This window comes from Camellia sinensis, chromosome 3, assembly GCF_055761805.1.
Source record: "Camellia sinensis isolate YWXY chromosome 3, ASM5576180v1, whole genome shotgun sequence".
Classification (NCBI taxonomy): Eukaryota; Viridiplantae; Streptophyta; class Magnoliopsida; order Ericales; family Theaceae; genus Camellia; species Camellia sinensis.
In genome coordinates, this window is record NC_138963.1 from 28,242,535 (window position 1) to 28,252,790 (window position 10,256).

A 10,256-nucleotide genomic window follows, 5' to 3' on the forward strand; every position below is an offset into this window, starting at 1 on the left:
TCTTTTGAATTGTCGTTCAGATCAATTTTATGATTATTATGATACTACTTACACCACTGCCAAGAAAATTTGGAAAGCCTTGCAGAATAAATATGACACTGAAGAGGCAGACGCTAAAAATATGCTGCAAGCCGTTTTTTCCGTTATCAAATGATAGATGGAAAATTAGTAATGGAGCAAGTTCAAGATTTTCAGATGCTAGTGGCTGAAGTTAGATCTGAAGGCATCAAAATTGGAGACAATCTTGTTGTAGCAGGTATTGTTGACAAACTACCATCATCTTGGAGGGAGTTCCAGAAGTCAATGCGTCACAAGCAAAAGAGACGTCATTGGAGACTCTAATCACACGAATTCGGGTGGAAGAGGAAGCACGAGAACAAGATGCACTTATGACACAAGAGCATTCCACTGCAAAGGTAAATTTAACTTCTGGAAATACTTTACCGAAAGGTCGATTTCATAAAAATAGTCACTTGAAGCCAGTTAAGAAAATCTGGAAAAATACTGGAAGGCCACAAAATAAAAATTACCCGAGACAAAAGAAATGGAACCAAGAAGCCCCTTCACAAGATCTGACAAATGTGACATGTTTTGTGTGTGGCAAAAGTGGGCATATTGCTCGAACTTGCAAATTTCGAAACAAAAGTCTCGACCACAGGCTAATATCACCGAGGAATCATTTGTGGCTATGATTACAAATATTTTTATGGCTCAATTTGTCGAAGGGTGGTGGGCATACTCTGGTGTCAATAGGCATGTCTGTTATGATAAAGATTGGTTCAAAGATTTCACTCCTTTTAATGGGGAGAGGACTGTTATGCTTGGTGACTCCAGTTTAACCGAGGTGCTCGGGTGTGGAAATGTTGAGCTGAATTTTACCTCTGGACGTGTGCTTGTTTTAAAAGATATGTTGTACACACCGTCTATGAGGAAAAATTTGATGTCGAGTTATTTGCTCAACAAAGCTGGTTTTAAGCAGACTATTGAATCTGACCAATATGTAATCACTAAAAAAGGCATATTTGTGGGGAAAGGGTATGCCTGTGATGGAATGTTTAAATTAAATGTTGAGAATAAGAAAGCACATGTTTCTGTTTACATGTTGTCTTCTATGAATTTTTGGCATGCTCGTCTGTGTCATATTAATAACCGATATGTGGGAGTCATGAGTAGTTTAGGATTAATTCTTAAACTAACAAATAAGTTTGAAAAATGTGAAGTTTGCAATCAAGCAAAAATAACTAAAAGGCCTCATAAAAATGTGGTGAGAAATACTGAATTGTTAGAATTAATTCACACTGATTTATGTGAATTTGAAGGAATTTTAACACATGGTGGAAATAGATATTTTATCACTTTTATTGATGATTTTTCAAAATACATTTATGTATGCTTGTTGATAAATAAAAGTGATGCTTTTGAAAAATTTAAAGAATTCCTTCTTGAAGTTAAAAATCAATTCAGTAAAAAGATTAAAAGATATAGAAGTGATAGAGGCCGGGAGTATGAATCTTTTGGATTCAACTTGTTTGCTCAGTCTTTGGAAATAATCCATGAAACTACTCCACCATATTTACCTGCATCTAATGGTGTAGCAGAATGGAAAAATAGAACTTTAACTGATTTAACAAATGTTGTGTTAATTGAAGCAGGTGCTCCTTCAAATTTGTGGGGAGAAGCAATTTTAACTACATGTTATGTTATGAATAGAGTGCCATATAAAAAAAAAAAAAAGTTACACCTTTTGAGTTATGGAAAAGGCATAAGCCAAATTTGAGATATTTGAGGGTTTGGAGTTGTCTAGCTTTTGTTAGACTTGTGGACACTAAAAGACCTAAATTAGGTATGAAAGCTGCCACTTGTGTTTTTCTTGGATATGCAACAAATAGTACAGTCTATAGATTTTTTGATATTGAAAACAAAATAATTTTTAAATCAGGTGATGTAATTTTTCATGAAGAAAAATTTCCTTTTAAATCTAAAAATGATGGGGGTCAAAATTATCAAGAAAATATTTTATCTGAAACTGGTCCCTTTACTCCTCTTTTACAAAACCAAGATACTGTAGTTTTTTAACCTAGAAGGAGTAAAAGAGCTAGATTAGAAAAAGATTTTGGCCCTGATTATCATGTTTTTAATGCGGAGGAAACTCCATTAACTTTACAAGAAGCTTTGGCATCTCCTGACTCTGTTTTTTGGAACAAGGCTGTAAATGATGAGATATAATCATTATTATCCAATAAAACTTGGGTATTAGTAGATTTACCACCAGGTTGTAAAACTATTGGCTGTAAATGGGTTTTGAGAAAAAAACTTAAACTGGATGGAACTATTGATAAATATAAAGCAAAGTTTGTTGCAAAAGGTTTTAAACAACAAGCAGATCTTGACTTTTTTGATACATTTTCTCCGATTACTAGAGTTACATCCATTAGATTATTAATTGCAGTGGTTGCAATTCATGATCTAAAAATTCATCAAATGGATGTTAAAACAGTCTTTTTAAATGGAGACATGGGTGAAGAAATCTTTATGGATCAACCTGAGGGTTTTGTGGACCCGGTCAAGAAAGCAAAGTGTGCAAGCTAGTTAAATCCCTATATGGCTTAAAACAGGCCCCTAAACAGTGGCATGAGAAATTTGATTCCTGCATGATTGAGAATGGCTATAAAACGAATGAATATGATAAATACATCTACTATAAATCTAAAGAAAATTCACATGTCATTATTAGCCTCTATGTGGATGATATACTTATATTTGGCTCTAATTTGCATATCATCGTGGAAACTAAAAATATGCTTAGTAGTCATTTTGATATGAAAGATCTTGGTGAGGCTAATTATATTTTGGAAATAAAAATTACCAAAACTTGTGATGGTATATTTCTTAATCAGTCGCATTATGTTGAGAAAATTTTGAGAAAATATAATTTTTATAAGTGCAAGCATGCTCGTACTCCTTTCGATCCTCATGTGCGTTTATTTCCTATTGAAAATGATGAGGATGTAATTAATCAAAAGAAATATGCTAGTATGATTGGTAGCTTGCGTTATGCGACTGGCTGTACTAGACCTGACATTGCCTATGCAGTTGGAGTACTTAGCAGGGTTACTAGCAAGCCTGGCAGTGATCACTGGCTAGCCATTGAGCGAATTATGAAATATTTATCTGGTACCATAAAATATGGCTTATTTTATAATAAGTATCTTGCAGTACTTGAAGGTTACAGTGATGCCGATTGGAATACCTTGTCAGGTAATTCATTATCAACCACTGGTTACTTATTTACATTGGGAGGTGGTGCTATAAGTTGGAAATTAAAAAAACAAACCATTATTGCTAATTCAACAATGGAGGCTGAGCTTATTGTTTTAGCTACAGCTAGTGAAGAAGCAAATTGGTTGAGAGATTTGTTAAATGAAATCTCTTGTTGGGAAAAATTGATTCCACCTATATTGATTCATTGTAATAGCACCGCAACAATTGATCGAATTAATAATCGTTATTATAACGGTAAATCCAAACTTATCAAAAGAAAACACAATACTGTGAGATCTTATATGAATAATGGCATCATAAATGTGGATTATATTAAATCTGGTGATAATCTTGCAGATCCATTAACTAAGGCCTTAGCAAGAGATAGAGTTTGGAATACATCGAGGGGGATGGGGTTGAAGCCCATTGAATATAGCAGGAGCCATGTATGAGGATACTCAACCCAGGGACCAGAGATCCTGTAACTGGGTTCAATGAGAAAAATGATCATATGATGGTTGTGAGAAATGCACTAAATTGCTTTTTACCCATCCCTATGATGTAAGTGTGTTTATCCTGTAACGTTGTAGAGGTTGAGTTATTAAAAAACTCTTAATGAATTTCTGTAGCTCTTGTTGAGTGGGGTGTCATAGTTACAGAAGTACCCTTGACATAATTCACCTATGTGAGTGTGGTAGTGAAGCCGCTACCTATGAGATTTGGGCTAATTTTCAAACACACTCATGAATCCTGGGATCGCACAAGGCCGTAATGTACTGGCTTTTAAAGCTTATGTGAATACCTGGAATATTATGTGTGTGCAATAATTGTTTATTTCCCTTAAGTAGTCATAGTTCAATGCTGATACTATTGGCTTTGGAGTAGATATTATTCTTTCACTAATGGAGGTTCAATGCAGAGCACACCTACCATGATGCATAATATCCTTATTTGCCTAATAATCTCAGCTTTTTGTTACCTATAATATTAAAATAGGTGGAGGAATGTTAGCAGATATTTTAATATTATAATGTGTTATTGGTTTGATTTGTTTTCTTTTCCTCCAAGTTAATCCTTTTCTTGGTGACCAAGAATGCTCCAAGTAACTTCCTATACTTTTCTTCCAAGAATCCTCCAAGTCAAGTCTTCTTCTCCTCCAAGAATCTTGTCCACTGTCCACTAAAGTTTCCTCTTCTCCAAGACACTTGCCCACCAAGTTTCCTTTTCTATAAATTGAGCCTTTCACCTCTCTTATTGGTAGCTCAAGTTTCTTATTTGTGAGATTATCAGGCAAATAAAAAAGGGTGTATGTGATAAAGCTTTGGGTTCAACCAATTGAGCAGTATTGGTTAACCATACGACTTAGTCGGGCTGTTGTATCTTGGGGGAGACAAGTCAAGGTTTTTTTCTGCTGCACCGGTGTGAGGCTTTGCCTAACCGCAGAGGGCTTGAATCTTCTTAAAGAGAGCGAATTTCTCACGCCTCAGCTCTTACAATAGTTATTGTAATTTTTATTATTTGTATTTTCTGGTGTTTTATTTGTAATTATCACAAACATCTTTTAATAAGTAGAAGAACAGTAAACATATACCTATGGGTGCTGAAATCTGACCTTACAATCAATCAAATCTCATCGTCGAGATTCAGGGAACAAAACTAAATAAAGAAACCCAACACCTGCACACAAGAAAACAACAAACACTAGTGCTTTATCCACCTAGAGGCTCTTTGACGAATAAGTCAATCAATTTAACTCTAAAAGATAACAACTCAATTAAAACATACCTTAGGCCCACAGCTGTTTTCTTTTTATAATGAAGAATGCCCTCAGACTCACGAGATATTTTCTTTTTATAATGAACAATGCCCTTGTTTGAGAACAAACTCTCTCAAGAGCATATTCTTACCCAAACAAGTAGCCTAATATCTCAGTCCTCATCTGAATATTTTTTTTGGTCAATTAACACATAAATTTAATATCATCGTTAAAAATGCTCGAACTTTCTTCCTACACTTTTTTACTCAAATAAAGTTAGAGAAGAGCATAAATTCTATTCTTTAAAGCATGCATATGAAATCTTTCAACTATTTAGCCGTGTTCTCACTTCTCATTGTCTTAATTTTTTAACACCAAGAAAAACAAAAAGAGAGAGAAAAAATAAATAAATATTCACAATTTTCTCTCTTCTCTTTTAACAAGTAAAAGAAAAGTAAACGCATACCAATTTGCACTGCAAACTCCCCAAGCCGTAGGAAGGGGGCTCGGCTATTTTTTAACGTCTCCAAAGCTCTTCTCACTTTACTGTGTATTAACTCTTAATTAAAATAAATCAGTTATTTATATTATATCATTTATAATGAGAAAAGACACTACAAAAAAATTGACTTTTTGCGACGGTAAAATACCGTCGCTAATACTCCTAATGCCGTCGCTAATACTTTTTGCGACGGCAAAATGACTTTTTGCGACGGCAAAGAGGGGGTCGCAACTGCAGGGGTTGCAAAAGAGTTTTTGCGACGGTAAGTGCCGTCGCTAATGTTTTGCGACGGCATTTTTTACCTTTTTGCGACGGCACCGTGCAGTCGCTAATAACGTTTGAAATTTCTTGACTTTTTTGCGACGGCCCTATTTTACCGTCGCTAAAAATGTTATTTGAGACGGCAAAAAACACCGTCGCTAATAATCTTTTTCTTTAAAAAAAACACTGTTTTTGCGACGGTGTGTGCCGTCGCAAAAAGTATAAAAAATATAAAATTTTCTATTTTTTGCGACAGTGTAATGCCGTCGCAAAAAATATTAAAAAATAATAAAATTTTTATTTTAAATAATAAAATTTCTATTTTTTGCGACAGTATAATGTCGTCGCAAAAAGTAAAACCTATAACAAAATTAATAAAAATATTAAAAATTTTTATTTTTTCCGACGGTGAAAAGAGCTGATTATTTACATTCCATTCACAAAAACATCATAACAGAAAATAAAAATAAAAATTGATCAAACCATCAAATTCAATATTTTACAAAGAATAATTAACCTGTACATGTTCATAAAAGTATATTTAAATTATAAAATTCACCCAAATCCTAAAAAAAATAAAATAATAAAATAAAAATTCACCCAAATACGATTACTTATTGTGTAATGATATTCAAATAACAAATTCTTGTGTACAAACATCACACTTCTCAATTGCAACCATTGTGTAGGCTAATTCTACACAAAATAAACATTCACTAAACTGAATAAAAAACTAGAATAAACCATACACTATCTGGGATTATATATCAACCTCACCTAATTTTCGTCCATGGAATTATATATCCCCTGATTCATCAGCTCCCACATTGTAATGCCTGCAGAGGCTTTGGTAACAGTGGTCTGTGAACAAGAAACACTCAAGACACCTGCAGCATTGTAGGCTGAGATCTCGGATTGGGACTTAAGCATGCCATTGCCATTGTTGCTAAGAGAACCAAATTTTGAGCAATCAGTTGATTGACAGCAGACAAGAAGCAGGGATCTAATAGGTCCTTCAGCAGACTATTTTGAGCAGATGATGATGACACTGAACAGAGTAGTTCGCTTGGATACCTTCCCATTATTATTTCTAGAACCACCACCCCAAAGCTATAAACATCCCACTGCTCAGTCACGGCCATGGTGTACGCAAGCTCTGCACCAATAAGAGGAGTTCAGAAATTTTGTTTTCTACCCTGCCTTCACTGGCATAAACTAGATTTTGTGATTACATTGCATAACATATTTAATAATACCATAGAAAATACTATATCAGCTGCATTTTCTTACATAATTCTTTTCCCACTCTTGCAGCTAAGGAAATGCAGAGTGGGGCGAGTGTCTAGCGGGTACAAAGCCTCGTGAATAAACTCAAACTCTGAATACGCATAATAACCTGCAAATCACACGAGCTTGAATTTTTTCGCACCCATTGAGAATCTAACATGAGACTTTCAAAATTATCCTATAATGAAGCTTCTATGTATCTAACATGAGACTTTCAAAAATTATCCTATAATGAAGCTTCTATGTTCAGCCCTTACGCTGTGTTTAGGTCATGGATTTTGGGGAGGGATTTAGAAATGAAAAGAGAAAATGTGTGCAAAACTATGTTATTTCACCTATATTTTCCCTTTTCCTTTCCTTTTCCTTTTTCCAAATCCCTCCACAAATTCTTACAAAGTTTTTGTACAAAATAATGCGACTACCTTTCACTTTGAAACAAAATGCAAATGAAGATTTTTTTTTTTTTACAGGAATATCATTCTTCTCATAATTTCTTGTACAATTTTTATATATGAATAGAGTTTTCTTTTTTCTTTTTTTATTTATTTACTAATATGAACACCTTTACCTACATACAAGGTCAAGATATTGGGATTTTTTTTCTTTAAAAACAACTCATTTTTTAAGAAACACCATGAGCCTTTAGGATAAATTTATAAGAAAAAAGAAACGATATGGAAACATAAGATAGTTTTGAAAATTTCATTACTTCTTGTTTCTGAAAACATAAAAACAAAACAAAACAAACCACCAAACATCCCAAATGAATTATACAATTGAAACAATATGATGTTCCAAAATCGGATTCGAAGTTGTGGACATGTTTTTTAAAGTGAAAATAGGATAAGAATGAAAGAAAATCTTCCCAACTTATTAAAAACCACATCAAGCGATACAGACTGATGATGCAAAGGACGTTGAATAAAATAGGAGTTTAAATGAATCCAGCTTTAAACCACTCCTAACGTATACGTGTTATAAAGACACTGTGTCTATATGTCCCAGTAACAAGATGGTGACTAAATAGACCATACGATGGAAAAGCAACCCAATTCAATAATAATAAAAATAAATAAAATTAAAGCCTTTTGTGGAGAACAATTAGCAAACTGTTTTGACATTTTTATGGATGAATAGTCTATGGTAGTTTATACAAGTCCCAAGTGAACCTTGCGTGAAATTGTAGAACATACCCATTAAGCTAGATTTTATGGTGAGTTAAATAGCACCCCTACCTACCCGATTTTAGACCACATAAAAATATCAAAAACAAAAACATATGCCTGTCAGTTTCACCCCTACATAAATAATTTGAGTATTTTCTTTGATTTTATTTTTATTTTTTACTCTTTTTTTTTCATCTCACACAAACTATGTTGAGAATTACTAACGATTAATACTACCAACAACGAGACTGGACATATGCCAACAGACTATGCTAACAGACTAAACTAAAGCGGGTTAATATTGAGTAAACATCAAACGTGCAACACTTTTTTCTACAGGATACAAGGCATGATTTATCAAAATTAAAATAGAATAATTTATTTTATTGAAAAAAAATTCTATCTAATGACACATTCAAAAGTAGAAAAGTGTATTCAATAGAACTGCCAGAAATCATTTCAGAGCAGGGATTGGAAAAGGGAAAATGAAGATAATAAGTGAGAAGGGAAGGCCTCAAAATGAGAGAAAATAGCAGACAATATAGTTAACAACCATGCAACAAGAAAGAGAGGTCTTCCCTGATACTTGAACTTCATTACTGGGACATAAGCATCTGGAACTGGTTGAAGCTCAGTAATTTCTTCCATTTCAGCCAGCATATCATGCAATATAATAAAGAAATCTTCCTGCAGACAAACATCATATCAACCTTTAAATATAAAGCTTCTGGATTTGCAAAACCTAACAAGAAAGAATGACCCAAACTATAACCAACCTCTCTATTTACGTAAGATGGTCCGACACACAAGGTATCCATGTCAGCCCCAGGCCCATGAACCTGTCAACATAAAATATTTTTGCCACATCCCCTTGTAATCTAAATACACTCACTAACCAAGGATGACATTCAAAAAAGGAAAAAAAAAATTAACAAAATATTTCTTACAAACAACAGAAGTCAGAAATTCGTGTACAGTTTTTGCTCATTGAATTGCTGCAGGGACTATGTAGAGACTTCTGAGTGAACGGATATATATGGGAGTTTTAGATGTTTTGTTTTACTTTTCTTGTAGTGTATGTGGGTGCCCCCTTGCTCATTGAATTGCTGCAGACAAGTCTGTCAAGCCCAATCAAACTCTTGAACATGGATAATATGACTTACTGTTCTCTAAGACAACATGGAATTCCAAATGTCAATGCCACATCCAGCACATAAGCTCCTATTCAACGTATCATACAGATCTTTGACAAGACTAGCTCAGTGATTACTCTCAACCACCAACTGACAGAACCATCCCCTCAGAGATGAACGAAGAGCAATTTCATTCTACATAAAATTTATCTTTATCATTTTCATCTAAGTTATTCCAGAAACTCTTGCAAATTTTGGCAACATGAATGAGCCAAAATTCCAAACCATTGTAAGGTCCACTGAAGAAATATATAGGGAAGACAGAATGCTCCTACACCATACAAAGAACATACTGCAATCCTATACTTACCCCCAGCCGGTATGAGTAGAAATTGAATTACTCTCCAATTGCTTCTAAAAGAGGCTGGTATGAGTAGCAGTACTAGGCAGATCTGTATGGGAAAAACAGATAAAAAAAAAAAACAGATCATATATATATATATGTAACAGATCAAAAACCCCCCTATATACACTCACAGATGTATATATATATATATATATGTGTGTGTGTGTGTGTATGAAAACCCCCTATATCCGAAATCCCGACACAGAGAGAGAGAGAGAGATACCCTTTGAAATCGGCGGTGAGGGAAGATCGCCAGTGAGGGAGGAGTGGCGGTGAGGGGCGAGCAACCGTCAACGTCGTTTGTGAGAGAGAGAGAGAGGGAGGCAGCAGCGGCGGTAAGGGAGGAGGATCGACAGTGAGGTACGAGCGACGGTGAGGGAGGATCGGCGGTGACGGATGATCGGCGCCGTCGTTGTGTGAAAGAGAGAGAGAGGAAGGCAAAACCCTAGATGGAGAGAGAGAGAGAGAGAGCGAGCAGGAGGAG

General features: G+C 34.7%; 1 long non-coding RNA gene across 1 annotated transcript; it reads right to left on the minus strand.

Moving 5' to 3' along the window:
• Positions 1–8,244: 8,244 nt before the first annotated feature.
• LOC114288247 (uncharacterized) lies at positions 8,245–10,256 on the minus strand. The gene is made up of 4 exons (XR_014363665.1): positions 9,996–10,256; positions 9,737–9,818; positions 9,010–9,072; positions 8,245–8,920 (listed from the first exon to the last, which is right to left on the minus strand). It is a non-coding gene; the product is annotated as an uncharacterized LOC114288247 (long non-coding RNA).